Raw genomic sequence first — 22833 nt, 5'->3', positions numbered from 1 at the left:
CATTACCCAAAATATTTAATTTTGGAGATCTTACCTTCATTGGCTGCATTATTCTCCAATCTTTCTCCGAGCACAAAAGACATGTCAATCCGCCTGGGCAACCTCCGCGTGGTATTACATATCTTGGGTAATGCTAGTGCAATACTGTAACTTTGAAGCATTATAACTTGAAAAGTACTTCATGGAAAAATATTTCATTATAGCGTTTTGAAAAGCTCTCGACATCAGTTATTAGATTCTTGAATCAAAAATAGGGTGTTCCATTTAAGAAAATTAATGTAACCTTGATCTGACCTTGGCTACGCAACCCAAGGTCAAACTGATAGGATCAGTAAAAAGATATTTTTAAATCATATAACTTTTGTCTGAAACACTTTTCTGTAAAACTTATATTTCCCGAGATATTTAGGTGTCCCAACCTTTTTGGGACACCCTGTATATAGAGGTGCGCTTTGTAACACCTACGGTATGTCACGCAATATGTAATATCATCAGAATGCAAATGTATTTTTATAAAGATTTACAATAAATACGCGATACGTTGTTCACGATACGCGCTGTGTGTGTGTGTGTATATGTATATATATATATATATATATATATATAATGGTGTTTGTAATACGATACACACTGACATGTCTAAACGAACTCCATCAACTTGGTACATAATTACTTTTACCAACTCTCGTCTCCAAGATGCATGATAATAAGGCTTTACAAAGTAAATTAATAATTTTATTTATAGCGACACACATTCCCATTATTGTCTGAGCTGTCACTAAAGCACTATGTTAATTTATTCTTTTATTAAGAAAGTAATTTGCAGCGACAGTGTTATTAGGAAGAATAAAACAAAATTAAAATTATTAAGATCGTAAACGCCTACACGGTACAAAGCGGATTTTGATGCTTCCATGTAATATTATAGTGTGAATCTTACAATTTTCGGTTTATATAACACCACGTGGCCGCAATATGAACCGAAAATTGTAAAATTCACACTATAATATTATATGGTAGCACCAAAATCCGCTTTGTATCGTGTAAGCATTTCTAATCTTAATTATTTAATATTCCACGGTCTTTCCTAATAAAATTAAAATTTTTATACAAATTAATAAGAAGAGCATAAAGAAAATATAAATGGAAATGTATATATCCGTTATGCACGTGTTTTTGTTTTTGAAAAAATTATTTTCTGCTGAAGATGCTTCTTTTGTCGCAATTTTCGGATGATTTCTATAATTCGAGACGCTAATTGTCGCGCGTCACAAGTATAACATCCAAAGATACTGGATATATATTAATTGAGGTTAAATCGGCCGAAAGCAAAAGAGAAAAAAATAGAAAGAGAGAGAGGAGAGAGAGAGAGAGGAGAGAGAGAGAGAGAGAGAGAGAGAGAGATGTGTGTAATAGATGCGTAATGTGGTGTCACAAAAGGTGTGTTTCGCGCGTAAGTTCCTTTCAGCAATCCGATCTTCGCGTAGTTCATGGAGCACCGCTGTTCATCCATTAATTTCGCCGCGCGTATATTCCACCGAGCTCCAACTCTGCGAAATATATTCCACGTCAGTTCGCGTATACACTTGGGAGGTCCAGAGCAAAATCAGAGAGTTGCGACGTAGGTACTCGGACGGGTTTACGTGGACAAACGCAATTGTAATAAAATCCCCCACGACCACCGTCGGCCGACGAGTGCGACGAACTCGTTCTCGATTATTGTTTCTAGAATTTCATTCATTACGTATGACAATACTGTCCGCCGATTCGCGATATCAAAGTACACGTGTTCGATGTTCCACTGCAATTCCTCCCACTTCGATTAACGTTAGTTAATTAACATGGCGTTTAACGTGAAATCATGTTACGCGCTTTGAGCGCACGAGAGGTCTACATATACCGCGCGCTGTAGTTTGTTACGGGTCGCACAGAATCAGAAACGGATGATTTATCGCGCTTTCTACGAGTACCTATAACTGAAATCCGTAAAAAAAAATATGAATAACGTATGAATGATTTTTTATAATTACAAAAATTCCATGCAAAACAAAAGAATTGTAAGCCGGACATTGTCCGATTTCGTGTAGAATTTCCAATATCGGGTCGCGAAAGAGTTGCTCGATCTTTTTTTTTTTTCGTGTTCAGCGCTGGAATAAAAAAGCTTCTCGATGCTTCATACGCGAAATTAAATTTTTTTCAAAGCAACACGTAGATAACGAAGAACTCCAGCAGTAGTTGCATATTTACGTTCATAAATCTTTCGCGTAAACAGCGATTGCAACACGGTTTAATATGCATGTATCAGGCCATTGTTGTTCTTTTTGACATCCTTGTCCTTATTGTATATTCTGAAATATGCATAAAATTCCCGTTTGTGATTATTTGCGATTCAACGGACATTATTTTCACCGGCAAAACTAGTTTAAGTTGGTTTGTTATTCGTCTGTATCCAATTAAATTTATTATTACAAACAAATGTAATTTGAAAGTGCTACACGTATAAGTAGAAGAAGGTCAGTAAACTCTGAACATTCCGATTATTATTTTGAAATTATTACAAAAAGAAGAATGCATGATAAATTTGTTTAAATAAATAAATTTAGAATAAAGACAGTCCTGATAAAATTACAAGCATACGATGTAAAAAAATACAACGGCAAAGAAACACAGAATTAAACTAACTAAACACTGTAATGTTCTATTTTTCATTTAAACAGATCTCCAATTATACCATTTTTATGTGCATGTGCCATATACTATAAAATCGTGTTATCTTCGCTTGGTCGTATCGTAAAAATGTCTTTGTTATCATTTTATTGATTTCCTTGTTTTGTTTTTGATCGACAACATTTGTCAGTAATTTTTTTTTCAGGATAAACTTAATGGTTTGAAAATTTCGTAAATAATCTAGTATTTATCCAGTATTTATGAAGAGATTTTCATGTTGCTTTATTTGTCTCTACAATTTCACTTTGTTTCTCCAATTCTTCGACCGTGAAAGTGCATTCGTCTACCAATGGAGAAATAGATGCACAAAATGTCATTCTGGACTATTCCGTGAAGATTTCATTTTCTAGTTCGTCGGACCGATACCTTCGGTCGTCCTTATCGTAGTGCTTTATTTCGCTATTCCTTCAAATCGTATTTTCGTATATAGGGATGAGTAACGGAGAGGAAAAAGACGTACATACGTATGTGCATAATAGAAAGCTTTACTTCTCTTTGTACTCTTCCCGTTTGAATTATTTCGAGTACTGGACAAACATTAGTCGGAAATGCAGGTAATCCAAAGTACAATTATTTCCTCTACATTTGTTTATTTTAGCGAGACGTACATGTGCCTTTCAACATGCTGCTTTCATTTGCGTTTCCGCTAATTATTTCGCAAACGCATATATCATCACGAATAAAATTTACGAGTTGTAGAAGCCACACCCTTTGTCACCGCATTATAACCGTTTCTTTGTTAAAATATACCGGAATATATCTGTCACTTTTTTCGAATTAGACGTAACGATGCAAAACGTTATAGAAACTATCCGTTTTAAAAGTTTCAACGTTTCCTCATTAAAAAAGAAAACTGATTCTTCAATACCAAAATTTAAAAAAAGTGTATATAAAATGAGGAATAACGTTTTAAAAATAAAAATACACTTACGATCCTTCCTCAACAATATCTTTTGCCTCTCTCGATTTAACACACATTTAAACAACGATAAATTCCAAAAATTCATTATTTGCCAAAAATTTTTGATGACAATTTTTCTGATAGACTTGCAAAAAGTCAAGAAGAAGCATAGAATAGTACAATTAATCGGATTGTAATTAATGCAATAAAAATACATATTTATATTGTTGTATGTATTCAAAATAAAAAATTACAACAGTGTCATATAGATCTCCGCTTGCGGCATTTGTGCGGTTGGCGTAATCCGCTGGAGAACCATATTTTATATAGTTTGTATGTTACACGGGGCATGTTATTGTATTTCACTGAACGTATGTCATAGTATATTACGATCACAACGTGCGAACTAATTTCCATATGTTACATTTTTAACCCTTCAGGTGTATGTGATGCAAGAATTGTGTGTCGCAACAATGTGTTTATCTCGTTCGAATTTGCGATAGTGTATTATTTTATACGTGGCGAAATATTTACTCACCGGATGTTGTGGGCGTTTCTCGTTTAATGGAATTTCTGCCAGTTGAAGCTTACATTCTGTACAGTACGTACCTGCAATGAAAAGGATTGCACAAATGAAACCAAACGAATGTACAATACAACAATACGACGCGCATTATTTTGAAGCGTCAATTTAAAAGCTCGCCTGATAGAAAAGGAGTACAATGGGCAATTGCAAATTGCATATGTCGAAAGTCAGAAATATTTTAGAACGGACTTGTAAGAGAAGTGGAAATATTTGAATACAAAATTACTTGGTACGGTATTTTCATTTAAACATAATTACAATTACATGTATGCGTGGAAATAATATATAATTCATACACGAAAAATATTTATTTATAATTTGACGCGAGATGCTACTGTGTTTTCTGATTCATTAATTTACTGTGAGTTGTAACTTTAAATTACTCGTTTTATTAAATATCTTTATTTTATAATTATTAGTTACAATGTGCAGATACTAAATCACACAGATGTGAAATAGAAAAAAGACCTCATCCGTTTATATTTGCCACTTATAATTTGAACAGGCGTAGCAACCATTGACTGTTCGCGAGAGCGTGCGTAAGTGCTGTCATTGATCCCAATGCAAATACTAGAGTGAAGAGATTTCATGACAGTCCGGAACAATGCACATCCAATTTCAATTAGATGGTTACAACTCGCCGAGATTTGCTTCGGACAAACGGCTGATTGTTATTAGAGTCTCTCGTTTCACGATGAGATATGAACATTCGCGCGCTCATGCACCCTCTCGGCGATCCTACACAATTACAGTTTCGCGCACGAGGCGTAATGCATTATAAATTGCGTATCAGCGTGTAATCGAGAATACAAATTCGCGGGTGTTTAGTGACGGAGAAATCATATGCGTGAATATATGTTTTATGTGAGCGCGTAATACGGAAACATTTCCTGCCCGGAGTTTAAATTTTTTCTTAAAACTCCGAAAATTTAAGTTCAACGGTCGTGCAACGTGGAAAAATGTATGTGTAATAAATATGGCATGAAAAAAGCTTTTACCTGAAAAATACAGCGGATTTAAAATTAGCAAGGATTATTATCGTTATTCCGTGCGTTTTATGTTACTTTATACGTTCTACAAACTGTTCAGAATACACGAGATATTTCTCTCTAAATATATCTCCTCGGAAAAATAAAACTGAAGAAAATACGCCTGCGTATCATTAAAACTTCTTTCGCGATGCACAAAAAATGGACGTGTCATTAAAAAGATACGATCTAGCGACGCGGTAAGGTTCCACACCGTTTTTGACGCTGAAGGTGAGAAACATTCGAATAAACATTCTATCTCGAATTCTCTTTGCGAACGATTGTAAAAATGATGTAAAACGGACGTACGAATTTTAATGAACGCCCAGCTAACGGCGCCGTTAAGAACGATCTTGATTTTACCAATGCTTTTTTTCGAAAGAGGAAAGAGATTTGCGCCTGGCTTAATTGTAAACTGGCGTACGTCTCTGAAGCCAGCGATATTTTAATTCAAAGACAGATTCGTAATGTTTTGTTTGAACGAAAGAAGTTGCGTTGTTTAATCGTTATATATAAATTGAGATCGATAAACATACACGGTTTGTCCCAAAAGTAATGAGACTATTTTTGGGGGTCCAATCAGAATTGTGAAGAGTGAATTCATTGGACAGGGCCTTTAGTGTGAGGACGTCAGGTATACAATCTGGCTTTTTTTAGTTACCTTCGAGCTTTTCTAGCATTTGATACCATTAGCAAAGTACGTTGTAATTTTTATGTCTTGTCACAGACAAAAATTCAGCACAAACTGCAGTACTGTATTTTAAGCAGCGTTATGCGATCAAATTCTGAAGACAAAGTAGAATTTTCATAAGCTATTCTCAACATCTCCAACATTTTCGGAACCAGATTTTCTCCATTTCACGCCGAATTTGATCGTTGCTCGAGACTGCTAAATTTTTGACCGTGACAAGTCATAAAAATTACAACGCACTCTTTACTGATGGTATCAATTGCTAGAAAGGCTCGATGGCAATTGAGGAAGGTCAAACTGTATACCTGACATCCCGTATCAAAGGCACCGTCCAATAGATCCACCCTCCGACAATTCTGATTGGGACGCCAAAAATAGTCTTATTACTTTTGAGACAGTCCACGCATATACGCGCAAACGTTTCATTGCCGCTCAAAATACCGATGATGACTTTTGTTTATTTATTTATTGTTTGTAAAGAAGATATTCACGCTCGATCTCAAATGCAATCTTATGGAAATAGCACGTTTTTATGCTGTGACAATTTTTACATGTATCTACATGTTTTTAGTATCCTAGTATCCTCTTGAAAACGGATTTTCTCATGTATGTCACATTTTTCTGGATTATACAAATTATTATACAAGTTATTCTTTATTTATTAAAATATTATATATAAAGGCTTTTATCCTTCCTCTGTAAAATGAAAGTCATAATTAGGGGCTTTTTTACTTTTTTTTTTACTATTTACTTTTCAATTTATTATAAGCAATAAAGATAAATTGAAATTGTATATCGTATATTAGGAAATAGAAATTACAAACGGCGCTATAATTGAAATATTCTGTACGGCGAAATGTTCTTGCATTATTCATATAGAATTACACTTTATTTCTGCGATTGCAGGTAACATCGTGATTAAAACTACTTTCATCTCATATTTTGCATATTATCACGTTTACACTTTAACGCCGCTTGCATGACAGCGCGGAATTTCTTGTTATGCTTTTACGCGTTAAACGCTGTGATTCTAATTATTCATACATCAAGATGCATCGCGGTGCAAAAGAATGCACTGAAATATACGACCGCGACCTATTTTCGCGTTGAAGAGTAGCGAAGAAAAAGAAGAATCCACGAGGGTTCCAAAGAGCGTTCGATTGATTCCGCTTTTGAAGTTTCGTGAATAAGAAAATTCCATTCGGGCATGCCGTTTCTCTTTGGAACACGGGACATTAATATTTATTTTCTTATTTAAATAGAATTTAAATAGACCTTCTCAAAAAGACGGATATGCGATTTTCCTTATATCTGTGTATTCCCGGGAATAAAAATATTTACAGAAACATTTCCAGTTATATTCGTTCACGCTCTAATTGCCAGTAAGCATTGCGAATGCTGCAAAATCGGGAAAACCCTATGTGATAAATCTCTTAGAACGATCGCACTAAATGCAGTTCTCCGCTCCGTGCAAGCAAGTTGTACTGCCGCATGTGAAATTATTGCCAGGCATTATTCCTTGTAAACAATACCGCGCCGACGCGAGTAAAAGTTACTGCGCGACATACCTACACATTTCACAAAAATTGAGTTGTAACTCAAAAACGTACCTATTCGGTACAGCGGCGACATATTAATCGTCTTTTAGGGTTGAATTATCAATGTTTAGTGATATTCGTTTCTTTTCTTGTGTAAAAATGCTGTATTTCAGAGCTTGGAATTAATAATTTTATAGATAATTATCAAAATATTTTTTGTTGAGAAATTTGTATTTATAAAATTCTTCCTAACAAATGGATTAAAAGAGGGAACAGACTAATTTTCTCTTGGTTATAAATTTTATCAAATTTAAGCTTATTAGATTTCTTTCTGTGTATATATTAAGATTATTACTTATTCACCAATATTCCTTGAATTTTTAAACAATCTGTGAACCCTAGAATAATTAATATGATTTGAGATGTTATCGTAAATATATTAATTAAACATTTATAAAACTTTAGAATCTTAGTTACAATTGTGATATGTTAAGAAATAACAGTTTCATGCAGAAGAAACGATTTTGCTAAAGTACCTATAGCTACAGCTCTGAAAATAATTATTTTGAACAATCAAAGTAAACAATCAAATTATACGCTCAAGCTTGATGATAATGCTGTAAAAAGTTTTGCTATCTAGTAACCAGGTTGAGCGTCCTACATACATAATTACTTTGATGGTCCAACAAAATTATTTTGAGATCTGTATCTAGATAAATTTCTAGTTATTTTAGCAAAACCATTCTTTCCGTGCAGAAATAATCTATATAAAACTGAAATAAACCCCTTTATAACCTACTCATTTTACAGATTCATTTTATCATATTTAAAACGGAAGTTATGAAAATTCAAAACCACACGAGAATTTTATAATCATCCTGTAGAATTATAAAAGAGAAATAATAAAGATTTCAATTGTAAATTCTCTGTGTGCAAACTGCACAAAATTATAATTATAAATATTAATATTAATAAAAGGAGATTCGCGCAAGATTAAAAACGAATATCGATAATAAGGTACACGACTGCTCAATCGAGCAGAGGATCGTAGAATATGGCGAGCCCACTTTGACGGACATGACGCACGAAATAGATCCCAGAGACCCTTCTTAGTTAGAGCTGTCCGTTTTAGTCGGGTCAAAGGATGGGTGCAGACGGCGCTTGATAACGCGGATTTAAACGTGGCCTCATGACAATCAGGCTGCACAGTTGGAAGAGTGGCTCCGGTCGGAGCTATACGGACGGAGGAGAGTATCCGCTGCCATAAAGGGTTTACACCGAAAGAGAAGAACGTACAGAACACCTGTAGCACTGTATAACCTTTCGCCCGGCGGCCACATTCATGCTTTGCCCACCTTCTGGGTCAGCAGTGCTCTCACGTATCGATGAGAAAAACGTGCGCGCTGAAACAGCACTCCTCCGGTTCCGCGGGAGCAGTAAGCTTTACGGAGCGAGCCTCGGAATTTCCAGTAGTAGTACGTGTTTCAAGTAGGGCACACATCAGTAGTCGAACGAGCTCTTTGGGCTCTTCCGGACTGTGGATGTTAAAAGAGGGACACGCTCACTCGCATGAATGAATTTGAACGATCGCATATCGGATACCGTGTTCCGCGTTCGATCTTCGCTTCGTCGCAATTTAACGAAAAAGAGAAAATAAGATTACGTCTTTTTTTTGTGAGTCAGACAACCATGCGTCAGAAGCCAACAACACGATTGTTTTTGGTCGATTTCAAGCACTGAAGAATATATTTTCATTTTTTTAAATTTACAAAGCATGACTTATCATGTGATGTAATATATTGAATTTGTAAATTATATGTCAACAGAATGCACGAATAATAATAATTGGAAATTATTTCATACGAGAAACGTAATGTTTACTTATTAAAACTTAAGGCTATTCAATAATTTCAAAATTAGTTTCGATGCAAAATTACTCAGCACTTATCTCGGAGAAAGTCATTTCGCGGATTTCAATCTCTGCGAAAAAGTTACAGAAATCCGCAGTATGATTGGTCTTAGTAACTTTATGTAATTTCACGCTTTAAAAGACAGCTCGCGGAAATGCAAGATAAGTCGATTTAGCCGCTGCGGGTTACGAGGAGAAAAGTCTTTTCACGGATATCAAGAAAGATTGCGATGAGTTTCGTTCGACGAGACGAGGATAAAAAGAAATTTATCCAAAGAGACGTCTGCATAATTTTCACCGGCGCCGTTGCGAGTGAAAAATTTGTTGCATTGCGAGCGTAATAAGATTATTATCTTCTAGTAAGAATTTACCGCGGAGAAAAATGACATTTATTCTTCGGAGATTTATAACGGCAGGACGAGTTGCTGGTACATATTCTCTAGCGATTTCAGATCTATCGTGGACTATTTCATTTCTGGGGATATAGTAATTCTGGGGGTAGGAGTTTTCTTGCAGGCGAACGGCATATCAAAAAGACCATAATATGACACAGACAAGACGAGCTAAGAAGTAGTTGACGTGCTACGAAATTCTAAAGTTGAAATCTCTCTTAACATTTCGGTCAAAAGTGACGTAAGAGCTCACCTACAGTAATAATTGAATCTTTGTTTCTTTCGATTCGTATATAATACTCGCGCACATATTTCCAAAGCGAATTATAAATTGCAAATAGCAATAGAAAATGTAAAAATAGAAATTATTTTTTAATATGCACGCACAATGCAATATGCTTTTATATTCTATACAATCTATAGTCTATACTATATAAAAAATTAGTTAGTTGAATTTCGAAAACATCTTTTGTTTATCAGTGAATTCTTAATGCCCGTTTTTTTTTTTACTTTAATGCATTCTCCAGCTTTTTCGAATATTACGTTGAAAAAAATATGTGAATATAAATTTAGAATGGAACAATTTTCTAAAAGACGAGAGACTATTTCATTACAGATGGAAGAGATAATATTGAGAGCAAAAGATTTGCGTAATCGTGTAAAACATAATGACAAATTCAGTTTATTGAAAATCTAAAATAATATATAAGTATTACATAAAGAAATTAGATTATTTATTTTATCATTTTATATAAATATATTGAGTAACTTTATGTTCTATTTTACATTATTCCGTTCACTACGTTTAGTTGCATGCACGATCTAACGTAAGCTTAATAGTACCGGAACAAAGGCTCGCTATCTTACACGATAATTTCTGAGCAGCATGTTTCGTGCGAGTCTACGTGATTGTAGTGGTAGGTCTTCCGGGTCTTTCTCCGCCAACCGGGAAAATCACGCGGACGACGTGAAGTAATGCGATTTTGGCGCACAAGAGATCCGATGCAGTGGAAGTAGCTTTTCACGATTCCGGATTCTCATGGGAGTCTCAGGAATTTATAAGAGACTACGAGTCGAATAAATTGTATTGGAACAAGAAAGTAGAAATGTATTGCCTAGTTTTCAACAAATACGTTGTCCGATGCGCGAAAGAAACCGATTACACTCTGGATATGTACTGTGTAGATAGAAATTATAAATTACAAATTTTTTCAAAATTATTAATTTTATCATCTATTTAATACTAAACTTGTCAGGAAATTGCTTCAGTTTTGATATTCTTTAATAAGATTACTATTTCAAATATATTTTTATAAAATCTTCCACTGATAACTTATATGCACTTACTAAAGAATATCTATTTAGAACCAAAGAAAATGTAAACTTAACAATACATAGTTCAACATACAGCTGAAGTAAAATTACCGTATGTGAAATAATATATAAGAATGTATTAAATAATTATAAAATATTAATTACACATATATAAGAGTATGCTTCTTGTAATTACTAATTATTTATTGTAAATTATATAATTTTCTCAGATAAATAATTATTGTAATTAACTACTACTTCAATTTCATTTTAATAAAAAAAATGGCAAAACTGCTCGGATAAATACAAATATTTATCCGAGTAATTTTGCCACACTCGTACACTGATGAAAGTGAGTAGTGACAAAGAAAAATATTGACAGTTTTAATTGGAGTTCCTTTTACACGAGCTAAAAGTATAGCCCTTGACTGAAAACAGAAATTTAATCATCCTGCTCGAAATTACATTTTTATTTGAAAGTAGTTGTAGTTATAACTAGTGCTTCCGCGCGCTCTCGAAGGCGAGACATGCTCTTTATAGTAACAGCACATCTAGGCAATTAATGTTACGACTTAGAACATAGAAGTTGATGTACTTGAAGTAGTTACCGCAGCGCCGGAAAAAAGAAATGAAAGCAAAGCGAAACCGAAACGTAATGACGCTTTTTACAATACTGTCGATGTGGAAATCTGAAATAAAAATGGATTGTGTGCGTTTTTCGAAAATAACTTGATTAATAGTAATTACATGTACTTTTTATCGACAAAATATTCGCGTTCTTACATTTGTATTTTTAATGCGACTAAATCGAGAGCTTTAAAAACAAATAGCTGCACGATTGCTTAGAAAAAAATTAGTTAAATTTCTATGAAATAAATTATTTTAATTAAAGTAGAAAACACGAAATTTCAAAACAGAGAATATTTGCAAATAATAATAGAACAAATGTAAATTAATAGAAAAATTCCGAGGAATGGTATGCTACTAATAAGAGTTATTTAGACAAATATATATATCTACTTCAAATATTTATCAAGCTTCATGCTTTTAATTACGGCTTTATTTTCAACGAGTACACGTCACTTTACAGCTATCTCTTAATATGAAAGGAATTTTCGCAAAGTTTTAATTGAATCTAATACAAGAAGTAAAGTTGAGTCTCGGTTAACTGGCTTTTCATCCGTACGCAAGATGAAGTTACAGAAATTGGCAAGTCCAATTTGCATATGTAGTAAACCGCAGCGAGTAAAACTTACATCATGCATCTATTGCGCCCAACTTATGGTCGTGATAAACTACTTAATGCAATTTTTGGAGCACGATTTCCAGCGTATTAATTTCGCGAAAATGTCCAACCATGTCGTATTTATTTTTTCTTATAGTAAGTAGATACCGCATTATTTATTGAGAAAATACGATTTTTAAACTGAGAGAAAAAGAAAGATCAAATTTCAAGGAGTACCGGTAAAATATTTATAACCATATTAGTAAAATAAAGTAAAAGGTAAAAGTAAAAATACACTTAGTGTAAAGTCCCGACATCGGTTACCTATACCGGATGGAAATCCCGCCAGATTTTCGTATCGCCCAATGTATACCAATGCGCCTCTAAATCCTCGGATCGCAGCACGGTCGGAAGCATAAACGAGATGTAGTTTGATGGCGGACAAAGCACCGGAACGTGGCACGAAACTATAATAGGTCGCACGGTGAATGACTGATACGATCGGTGATTCTATTCTCTTCGCGCTACGCTTAGCACGTAATACCGCCAAATAGCGTTAAACGTCATATACGTAGCGGTGGATTTTGCACGGGAGGTTTTAATAAGTACACACTATAATATGCGGCGATGTGCACATTTATATATCTATAACATTACGGTTTTCATATAACCGTTATGTGCCGGGATAATTGCTTCGGTTAATTGATTCCGTTCTCGTCGCGCGACGTCACGCTGGGACGTCTGGCGGCGACGTGACAGATGGAGGGGCGAGGGAGAGGAAAGCCGATGCAATTTTTTAACATATGGTCTTTCGTTACAATGCGCTTCGAGCGTGTCGTGAAGTTTCGGGCGTATATCATACAAGCTTACACCGCTCCGGGGCGCGAATTTGAGATTCGGCGTCACGACTTTCCCTCTAAATCACGCGCCCGCCCACTCGAGATTACTTCGCGGAATCGAATGTCGAATGGATCCAAGAGCGTGGCACTCCCGAGACTTATATGCCGCATATGCTTTACCTTTATCGGCATTTTCATTCCCTTTCGTGCCAACAATTCCGAATGCAGAAAGGGCCCGGGGATCACCTTTCACTTGATTTATTAAGGCGCATGTTTCGTTTCAATACACCCGGGGCGCTTTATAATGCGTCTTTCATCGAGACTCCACAATACCGTCACGTTAACGTGTTCTCATTTGTGAAGATTCTTATTCCTTAATACATTCCCGTAGGGCTTAAAAATTAGGCACGATTGTAAAGAAACTTTTACTCGAGCTAATCGAAGGATGAGACTTTAATTTTAAGAGATTCTTAAATATATCCCTTATTGTTTTCAAAGCAACATGCTTATTTTAGAATTTCTATATATTCTTATTTTTTTCTCTCATTTTAATTATCGTTATGGGCTTGATTTGGAATATAAATATTAGTTGCCCTATAGACAAATTAGTTTGTCTGTTTTTAGATGAAATTACCTTTTTTTCTGCAAAAAAGAAGCACAATGAAAAGTGGGAAAGAAAGTTTTTTTAAGATATCCGTTAACTTCAGTATAATATTAATTTATAAGGATGTCTAAAGTTGTTACCGTGAATGATAGCGACGTTGCCAGAACTGCTAGAGTTCTGTGACAGTTCAAGTAGTACTTAACATAAATTTTACGAAGCTACGTAAAACAAATTACGGTATAATTCTTCATTATTGTTTTGTATCTTTATACATCTCTGCCTTTTCGAGTTTTATTAATTTTATTTCAACTTTAGAGCGAAGTTAATAACAGGCGAGATAATTAACGCGAGATAGTTAACTAAGTGAGATAGCCTCCTCGTTAAATTCAAATGTTTTTAAGTCACTTTTCCGTTTTTGTTGCTTTCTCGGGGAAAGAAGTATGAATGAACTTTTCTTCTTTCAATTCCTTCTACTTTTTCTCGATCAACAATGATTCTATAATTATCTTGTAACTTTTAATACGGCTCAAGATTACTGAACGCAGTGTGAGGATAAAGAATTTTCATTTATAATAATTTAACAAATTATTATTTTGAATTTCAGATTGCATTTTCTTGTCAGTTCTGACACGCGTATTTATCTATCTAACATGTCATATTTAATTTTATTACCGTAATTAATTATGATCATTTAATAGTTGAGTTCGACTGAAATGATGAACGGCGGCAAAATATGAAATCATTCGTTTTCATTTTCTCCTACGGCTGCGAGAAGCGCAGTTGGCATATTGGGTCGAGATAATAGATTAATGTTCAATATTACGTCAGAGCGAGTAATGCTGTTATATACCCTCTTCATAGCGATCAAAACTACTTATTTTCGCAAAAACACGTATAATCTGCTCTTGTCGCATGAAATTTTGAACGTTCAGTAAGAGTACATTAACGAGCATTTAATTATTACGTAAATTACTTTGGCATCTCGTGTGAAGATGCGTGCGTCTGCGCGCGTAAAATACTGAATGAAATTTTCTCTTTCTCGTAATAAAACATTATGAACTTTCTTCTTAAGACGTACCTCAGCGAACCAATAAGTAAAGGAATTATTCCACGTGATAATATAAAGTGGTTCAACCTGTATACACACCGCGGAAACAGTAGCAACGACTTTCCCGTACTTCATCATACAACTTCGCGTTATATGATGAAATATAAGGCGGGAGAGGATCGTCTATTTTCTTACACGTTATATCACTTTAGCCCGGGCTCGCGCCGTGCTTGTCCGCCCGCCAAGCCCGTGTCGGGCGATCCTTAAAAAAACACAGAAGTATTTCAGAGCTTGTAACGAGGCGAAAGTAAAGCCAGGGCGAGCGATGATGATTTTAAAAAATTAGCATTCCGGCGCGCCAAGAATAATATCTTCCTCGATAAGGTAAACGAGCGAATTGTAAAATTGAAAGCAATTGCCGGCGCGCGCGCGCGAGAACTTTACATCGAAGTAATTAAAGTTCCGCTTTTCCTCTGTTTAATTTTTTTTTCTTCATTCTGGCTTCAACCCACTTTCTCTTTTCGTTTGATTATATTGGAAACCGCGTTATTACCCTGTCACATCTTTTCGCCCCCGCGTAAAATCAATTTCCAGACATGCGTATCCTGAATGCTTTCTTCGTGCATTATAGGCGAGGTAAATATCGAGGGTGTACGTTTTACGAGGGCAAGAAGCATATGAAGCTGCGCGGAACTAAAACTTCCATCGCTTCTAATATTGGACTACGACGTTATTAGTATCGTTTTATCGCCATCTTCGAGAAATTACTTCCTTTCCAGGAAACTTACTGTGATTAAATGATGTAGAATTCAAAAAGTGCATACGTAGAATGTATTTTGCAACCACCGCGTATGCAATACTTTAACATTTTGTTCTGGAATATTAATCAAAATTTAAAATTATATAGAAATAGAAATGAAAGAGTAGTAACAATTTTCGAGCTGTAAACGCCCCAATAAAGTCGGTCGGCAATAACACTTCAAATTTACAAAGGTGCTAAAATGCACACTTCACTCACATGTCCAATTTCGCATGTTTTAAATTAATCTTTACAGTTTAAAGAAATATAAATTTTTATAGTTTTTTTTTTTTGTTACTAGCGTCATAGTCGCGCGTTTCGCGCGCTCTATTTAATGTTTTTTACTTTTTCTAGATTTGCCATTAGACTATTAATCTCAATACATACAACTGTCAAAATAACAATGATTGAAAACTGCAATGACAACCGTTCAACGAAGAAGCGTAGAGAGACAATCAATCGACATCGCGGAAAAGCGACAACAATAAATTTTGATTGATTCGAGTAGTGACTTAACACGTCTTTTTAAAAATTTGATGGAATCTTTACAATTTATAATAAATAATATTAGTTTTTAATTAAAATAGATATTGATTTTTAATGCTTAATATAAGGTGATATAGGCAATCGTAGTAATTATAGTAATCGAGCGATACAGGGGTGGATTATTTAATTTTAACATTAAATCATACATATAATCTTTTTCTAATGAAAATTTGAATGATTTGTTAATTGCTTTTCTTAAGGAGGATAATTAAATCTAATTTAATATTTAAATTTAATAAATGAAGTCTATTTGTGTTCGTGAGTATTAAGAAATAAAATTTGTCTCATTTATTATTATTATTACCTTTTTCATTTTTTATATCCTGCAAGAAGTAAAACTGTGTAATTTTTAGATGAAAGAAAAAGATGTGTCACGCTTCATTTTGATTTAAGTAAATTACCGTTGAAGATTTCGTGACAACGACACATCAGTTAGACTTTGGTGTTTGTTTCTCTGAGGGTGTATAGCACGCTGCATTTACAACACGACTGCCACCCTTATCATTCACACTCTGAGACTTGAACCGAGCAGTTGCAAACTGCTCCGTGCGTCGTAACGTCATTAGCTATCGAAACGCGATCGTTCTTGAGCAATAAATTATACGAGACAACAGCTAATTCTCAAAGCAATTTTTCGCCCGACTTATTCGTACCAAAGATCGGAGCAATTTTCACCGACGACCGACTTGCCACGTTACATTCTAGCTATTAAGATGCGCACGATTGAAGTGATTAACCGCGTTCTTGCAAGCGAGTGTAGTTCAAGTATATCAAAGGAATCTGAGAGGAGGATGAAACTTAGGAGATGTCGAACAACGACAATCACAGTCCATAATTTATTTTTTGTATGTCTTTCTGTATTATTTGCGATTTTATTCTCGTCTAAATTTCGTTTATTTTAGTTATTTACTTGGACTGTCTAAATATAATGATTAAAGAAAAGTCGTTTATTTGGATTGTCTAAATAATAATTAGAGAAAGGCTTGTAAAATTTTGTAAAAGATTCTTCTTTAAAAGAAACAAATACAGCGAGAAAAGAAATTCTTTTGCACACAAGTATAATTTATTTTAACTAAATGTTTACTTTAAATTAAATCTCAATGTCTAGTTTAACTAAATCTCAAACACGCAAAAGAATTTCATATGCAATAATGACCTTTTTTTTTATATCACTATTTCGAGCTTTATAATAGCCTGTGGGTTTGTATTTTACAGTTGAAATAATAATTGCTTTGGTTTCTATAATAATCTGCGTGTTTGTGTTTTACAGATCAACTTAATTTGTAACGCAGTTTACAATTCCGCATCGTTATGCATCGTGTATTGGTGGTGCAAAATTATTTTATATTGAGGTTTTAACGAATTTTTGAAAATCATATTAAACGTTTATGCATATACACAATTTTCTTATCTTAAATTGCTCTACAGAGTAGATTAAAATCGATAATATTCGATTCCAGAGACATACGATATTCGTTGCGCATACAAGACTCGCATATACATTTTATAATAGATTATATTTTATATTGACATTTATGGACATATTTTAACGACGAGGTTATTATAATAAAAGAATATTTATTCAGGCTTGTAGATTGTACGTACATCGAGTAACGGAAAAACTTAACTGAACTGAGGAAGAAAACGGAAGTGCAACTCTAGTAAAAAAAAAGTTTACATTAGTATTAACAGAGGCAGTTAGAGATGGCACTCCGGTATCATAACTCGTATTATGAAATAGAAATAGGAGGCGCGATATATAAATCAAATATTGATACTCTAATAACATATGTTAATGTCTCTGTCATTATTATATGACAGAACACTGCGATGTACATTATTCTGAAATTTATAAGGCAATCTCGCAAGTGCAAATATTAAGTACGATTAGAGGAACTATATCACAGATAAAGCAAATTCCCAAAAAGTGACCAATGAAGCAATTTTTGGAAAATGAACACACTGTTTTTAAATCTGATAAAAATATTTTTTTGTACTTTTTACCAGGATTAAATATTGAACTGACGGAAGAAAAAGCAATAATTTTTCCATGTGTACTCGTATATATCAAGTATAAATAAGAGATAGAAAAGATTTCCCAGTCACGTAGCATTCCAATAATTTTTCCAATAATTTATTTTATAAAACAAATCGTGCTGATTGTGATTATAAATTGTATTTAATCTTAGTGTACTAACTTTTTATCGTAATCTTTCGTAGCTCATTCATTTTAACTAAACTAATTTTGATAAAGATAAAATAGAACAAAAAATAAGTGGCGTTAGATATAATAAATATTTTATCGAAGAGCAGAATTTTTTATACAAATTATCTTAGAATTTATTTTTTTGTCAACAAATTTAAAATATTTAATAATGAAATAATTCATAATGTGTGCATGTACAATATATAAGATTGATATTTCTATATTTTCTAATAATAGCAAAAAGCTGCTTTCTATATTTTATTCAAAAAATATTGTTTATCAGAAACACATAATTTAAAATTTTATGTGAGAAAGAAACAAAAGTTTACCTTTACTTTTTTTATTCATCCCTCAACGCCTATTTGTACGGATTCGCTAAAAGTTATTCAAGCCTGCCTCAGTTGTGTTGTTAAATAATCAGTATTACGAGTTAGTATTCCAATAAAGAACGTCTTTCTCCGAATAGGGGTTATATCTTACCCAGATCAACGAGAAAGAGAGAGAGAGAGAGAGAGAAGACGAGAAACTTTCACGTATTCCAGCATCCGGGTTTGGATGAAACGCGCAAGGGGGTGGATCATCTCTGGGGACATTCAATCATTCTGCGCTCTCTAGAGCGTTTCTTGCCTTCAAACTGGCGAATCGTTAATTCGCCCCCTGCATCGACGCTCTCCCAGATGGGCGGGAAGCCGGAGAATAAAATAGCACGTTAACGCTTGAAAGAATCGATTTCAACGTGAAAGTTAACGGAATTTACAAGTACTTTAGCCATTTGAAAGATCAAAAAGCATCGCCTTTTTGAAAATATTCAGCTTAACACATTGCTTTTTTTAGATAACGTTAAAAGTGATAAATGCTCTTTTGGGATTTTGCAAAGTATATTTTTAAGAATTTTTTTTGAGGAAAATTTAGAAATTGCTATAGAAATGTTCACTTTTCTTCTTGTTTTACATTGAGTTTTTTAAAATGATAACGTTTTTTAATTTAAATGTAGAAAGCATGATACAAATTATTATAAAAGATATTTTCTTTTATTTACAAGAATTTTTCAAGTGGTGCGTTTAAGAGAGGTTCACGTCGAGTGATGCTTCGTGAGAACTTCTTAATCTTTAGTTTATTATATCTTGGTTTTATAGTAAACAATCTCACAAAGTAGTTTAAAAAGGATTAAGATATTCTCCTTGGACACACAATACAGTTTCTCAGGTCAAACTAAATTAAAGACTTATTTTTAACTGAATTAAAAACTTTTTTCCTTGACGGGTTAGGAGAATATATTATTTATCAGCACTCTCTCTACGTATAACGGAAGATACACAATACGAAAGTCTCTCTACACAAAATAAGCGCGGGAGATCTCTGGATCTTCCGCCTGGGGATCGCGTTTATAACCGAGAGAGAAAGATTTCCCTGTGAGAAGTAGAGAAAGAAATCCCAATCTCATTTTGCCGCACTCTATTCAGAATTAGGCTTTGCGCGTACTTTACACGCAGGCGGGCGCCGTCCTGGGCACTTCTTACCTTCATAACGGGGATCGTTCGGGGGATCTTATCGCTAGTTTTTACAGTCCGGGCCAGAGAAACCACGCTTAACCGCGTTTTCTGATTTCAGCATGGGATAAGGCCGATACGTGAGTCGGTGACGGGGCCGGGCCCCGGACTTGAGCTTCGCTGGTATATACCACCGTGATTTTATCGCTTGAACTTTTGCGCCTTCGTTTTCCCCTGGTATGCGCTACCCTTGTCCTATCGATTTCCGTGACGTAGCCCGCTCACCTCGCTCGTCTCGCTCGTCCCCGCGCGTCCCTCCTCGTCCTCTCCGTACTCGCGTACTATACCTCCTCTCTCGCTTTTCGTCCGCTTCTCGATTCTCTCGATTCAGTCCGAAGCGATTGACGATGTAAATGCATTGGCGACTGAATTATGATAGCTTAAATGATTTAACAGTTTGTCTTTTACTCTTTTATGTTGCGTATATATCTATATACACTTACAAAATAAAAGTCAAGCTCTCTTCTCTTTATTCAGCCTTATCTGCCGCTCCAAAATCGGTTTTCTTCAATGAAAGTATGATCGAATGTGATTTTCTCGAATAATTTATCGATACTTAATTTCAAATACGTTGCACAACAATTGAATAATAAAGTTATATCTCATACTTTCTTGAAAGCTCCAAATATGGCTTCGAAAAATGAATTCGTCGCCATTTGTATTGTTGCCAATTTAAACATGCAGTGTACATATATCCTTGCTTCTTCTTCCGGCAATCAACTTTTATTTGTAGAGTATGAATTCGTAGCGTAAAATTTCTCTTTTGGTTCCTGAAATTCCAAATCAAATTTGTACGCGGAGCGGTCTCTATTTTCCGTCAATACGTTGGAAACTGTTATTCTTTGATAAACGTCAATACGTTTCGGCGCACAATACCAGCTGTAAAAATTTCAATCATTGATCGGTTAAGTAATTGACCAACGGTTGAGTAGCTTTGCGCCGGTATCAATTTCTTCGTTCCGCAATTTAACTATTTCGGATGAAAGCTTGTCTGAGCTATATGTACATTTTATATTTGACATAAAATCGATGCAAATTTAAAAATATTTTATAAGGGAACGGACATTTGGTACATTTCTACTTTACGTTTTCTCATTCAAAATATATTTCTATTCGTCTTGTAATAAGATCTGGCAGAATAATACGTAGAGCTTTTAATGCGACCGCATTGGAAGGCACAGAAATATTGCGGACCACGAAGCTTTACCGCAAATAAATCCTTATGCTACAACAGCTTCAGAGTTCAGCAATATCTTAGTTTCCACGGTCGTTTAGCCATTGCAAAGACGTTGCATCTTACATCTTGCTTCATTTGTTAGCCTCGAGTCAAGCTGGAGATAATTCTAAATTTAAAGAAAGCATGAGAAGGTAGTGAACGAAATAAAGACCAAGAATCTAATCAGAATAACGAAGAATATACGGGTTTAAAAAAAAAAGCCCAGAGAAGTCATTTTATGTCGTACGAAGAACAAAGAGTTTGAAAATGTATAGATACGCGTGATATATGCAGATGATAGATACATAAATAGGATCAAGATACGGAAATACATTTTCCGTTCTGTGATCTTTTCATCGGCGTCGCATGTGTACGGGGAAACATTCTATGTTCTACGCAGAGCGTAGAATAGGAATGAAATGACGGCAGGTAGCAAAGTAATGCAAAGTAAAGTAAACGAGGATAAACAAACGGGAACAATGACGGACGAAAGGAATCAAGCAAGCGACAAAGACGTCTAAAAAGCAAAGCGCGGCAAAGACAATCGCCGTATGAGTGACAAAGCAATTAAAAGGACAAAATTGCCGTGGCACAAAGCACTCGCCGTGCGCACGTATTCATCATGTGCGAAGGGTACAAAGGCGATAATACTATCCGTAGTACACCCGGCTTTCCCATAGTAGAATATGCTTGCAGTAGAATATGCGTACAACAAAGATATAGCGCGCAAATATTGTCGGAGGACGATAAAATCGATAGGACGAACAGCGGTGAAATATGTTGTGTATTTTCGAAGGTATCTGCTAAATTCGTCTCGCGTTAAATAGAAAGGTTCAATCGATTTTAAGCGTCAGACGTGATACAAAGCCACGTCACGCGTTGGTGTAAAAAAAAAAAGAGTTGAGTTAATACGACGAGTTTTATCATTGAATGCTTTTTGTCAAACGCACGTCGAATCCCGGTATTGCAGCCGCGCGATACACATGTGACGTTAAAAAAGTGCAATTTATTTATGCAACTTACAGCATCCGATATTTCGAAATTTCTCTCTTTCGCTCCAAAATACTTTTTCGCACAGTTCAAATCTGCGCGCTATTTTATTCATAACGTTTTCGTACGCTACACACAACAATTACGAAATCAAAAATTACGGCGGTGTGTAACGGTAGGATTGTACAACTCGCACGGAAGAAAAGAGATAGAATGGAATAGTGTAACACTGTACAGAGCTATCGCGACGAGTGTTTTGAAAGCTTTTCTCTGTATTTTGCAGGGCAGTTGGTAACTGTTAGGGCGCGCGAATTTACTGCTTTCGAGGTAGAACTGCATCTAGCAAACAGCGGCGCAAAAAACGGACATACGAGAAACACGTGGGCCATAAGAAAATACGTTAATAAATGACGACAGGGTAAAGAAAATTCTCAGACATAAAGCTGTCACAGAGAAGAAGTGGGAGAGATGGTGATGCCGAGGGCGATGTGCCGAGCGGGTGAAATAGGATACTTGAACCTAAACAGAACATCCCCTGGAGATATTAATTATTTTGTTTTTAATGAAATCAGTTACGTCAAACAAACGCCAAATCAAAATCTAAAAAAAATGTATCAAATAATGTACGTTTTCAGAAAATTATCCAACAGAGACGCGTTCAAAAATAGGAAGATACATTTCTATTTTATATAATAAAATTCTATCTCTTCTATTTGATTTTGAA

The 22833-nt window shown here is 34.9% G+C and overlaps 1 protein-coding gene and 1 long non-coding RNA gene across 5 annotated transcripts in view; one reads left to right on the top strand and one right to left on the bottom strand.

Annotated features, from left to right (window-relative positions):
* Window positions 1–22833, top strand: part of LOC105452150 — a 184015-nt gene that overhangs the window by 65778 nt on the left and 95404 nt on the right. The window lies entirely within an intron of this gene.
* LOC105452145 (leucine-rich repeat-containing protein let-4) overlaps window positions 1–22833 on the bottom strand; it is a 105346-nt gene that overhangs the window by 41809 nt on the left and 40704 nt on the right. For 3 of the 4 annotated variants that reach the window (XM_011693018.1, XM_011693021.1, XM_011693022.1), the window contains exon 2: window positions 4167–4237. The exons of the other annotated variant lie outside the window; for it this stretch is intronic. The gene's annotated coding sequence lies outside the window, so the exon portion shown is untranslated. The remainder of the gene's footprint in view (window positions 1–4166; window positions 4238–22833) is intronic. 4 annotated transcript variants of the gene reach the window in all.

This window comes from Wasmannia auropunctata, unplaced genomic scaffold (genome assembly GCF_000956235.1).
Source record: "Wasmannia auropunctata unplaced genomic scaffold, wasmannia.A_1.0 LD336037.1, whole genome shotgun sequence".
Taxonomy (NCBI): domain Eukaryota; kingdom Metazoa; phylum Arthropoda; class Insecta; order Hymenoptera; family Formicidae; genus Wasmannia; species Wasmannia auropunctata.
This window is presented reverse-complemented; position numbering and strand designations above follow the sequence as displayed.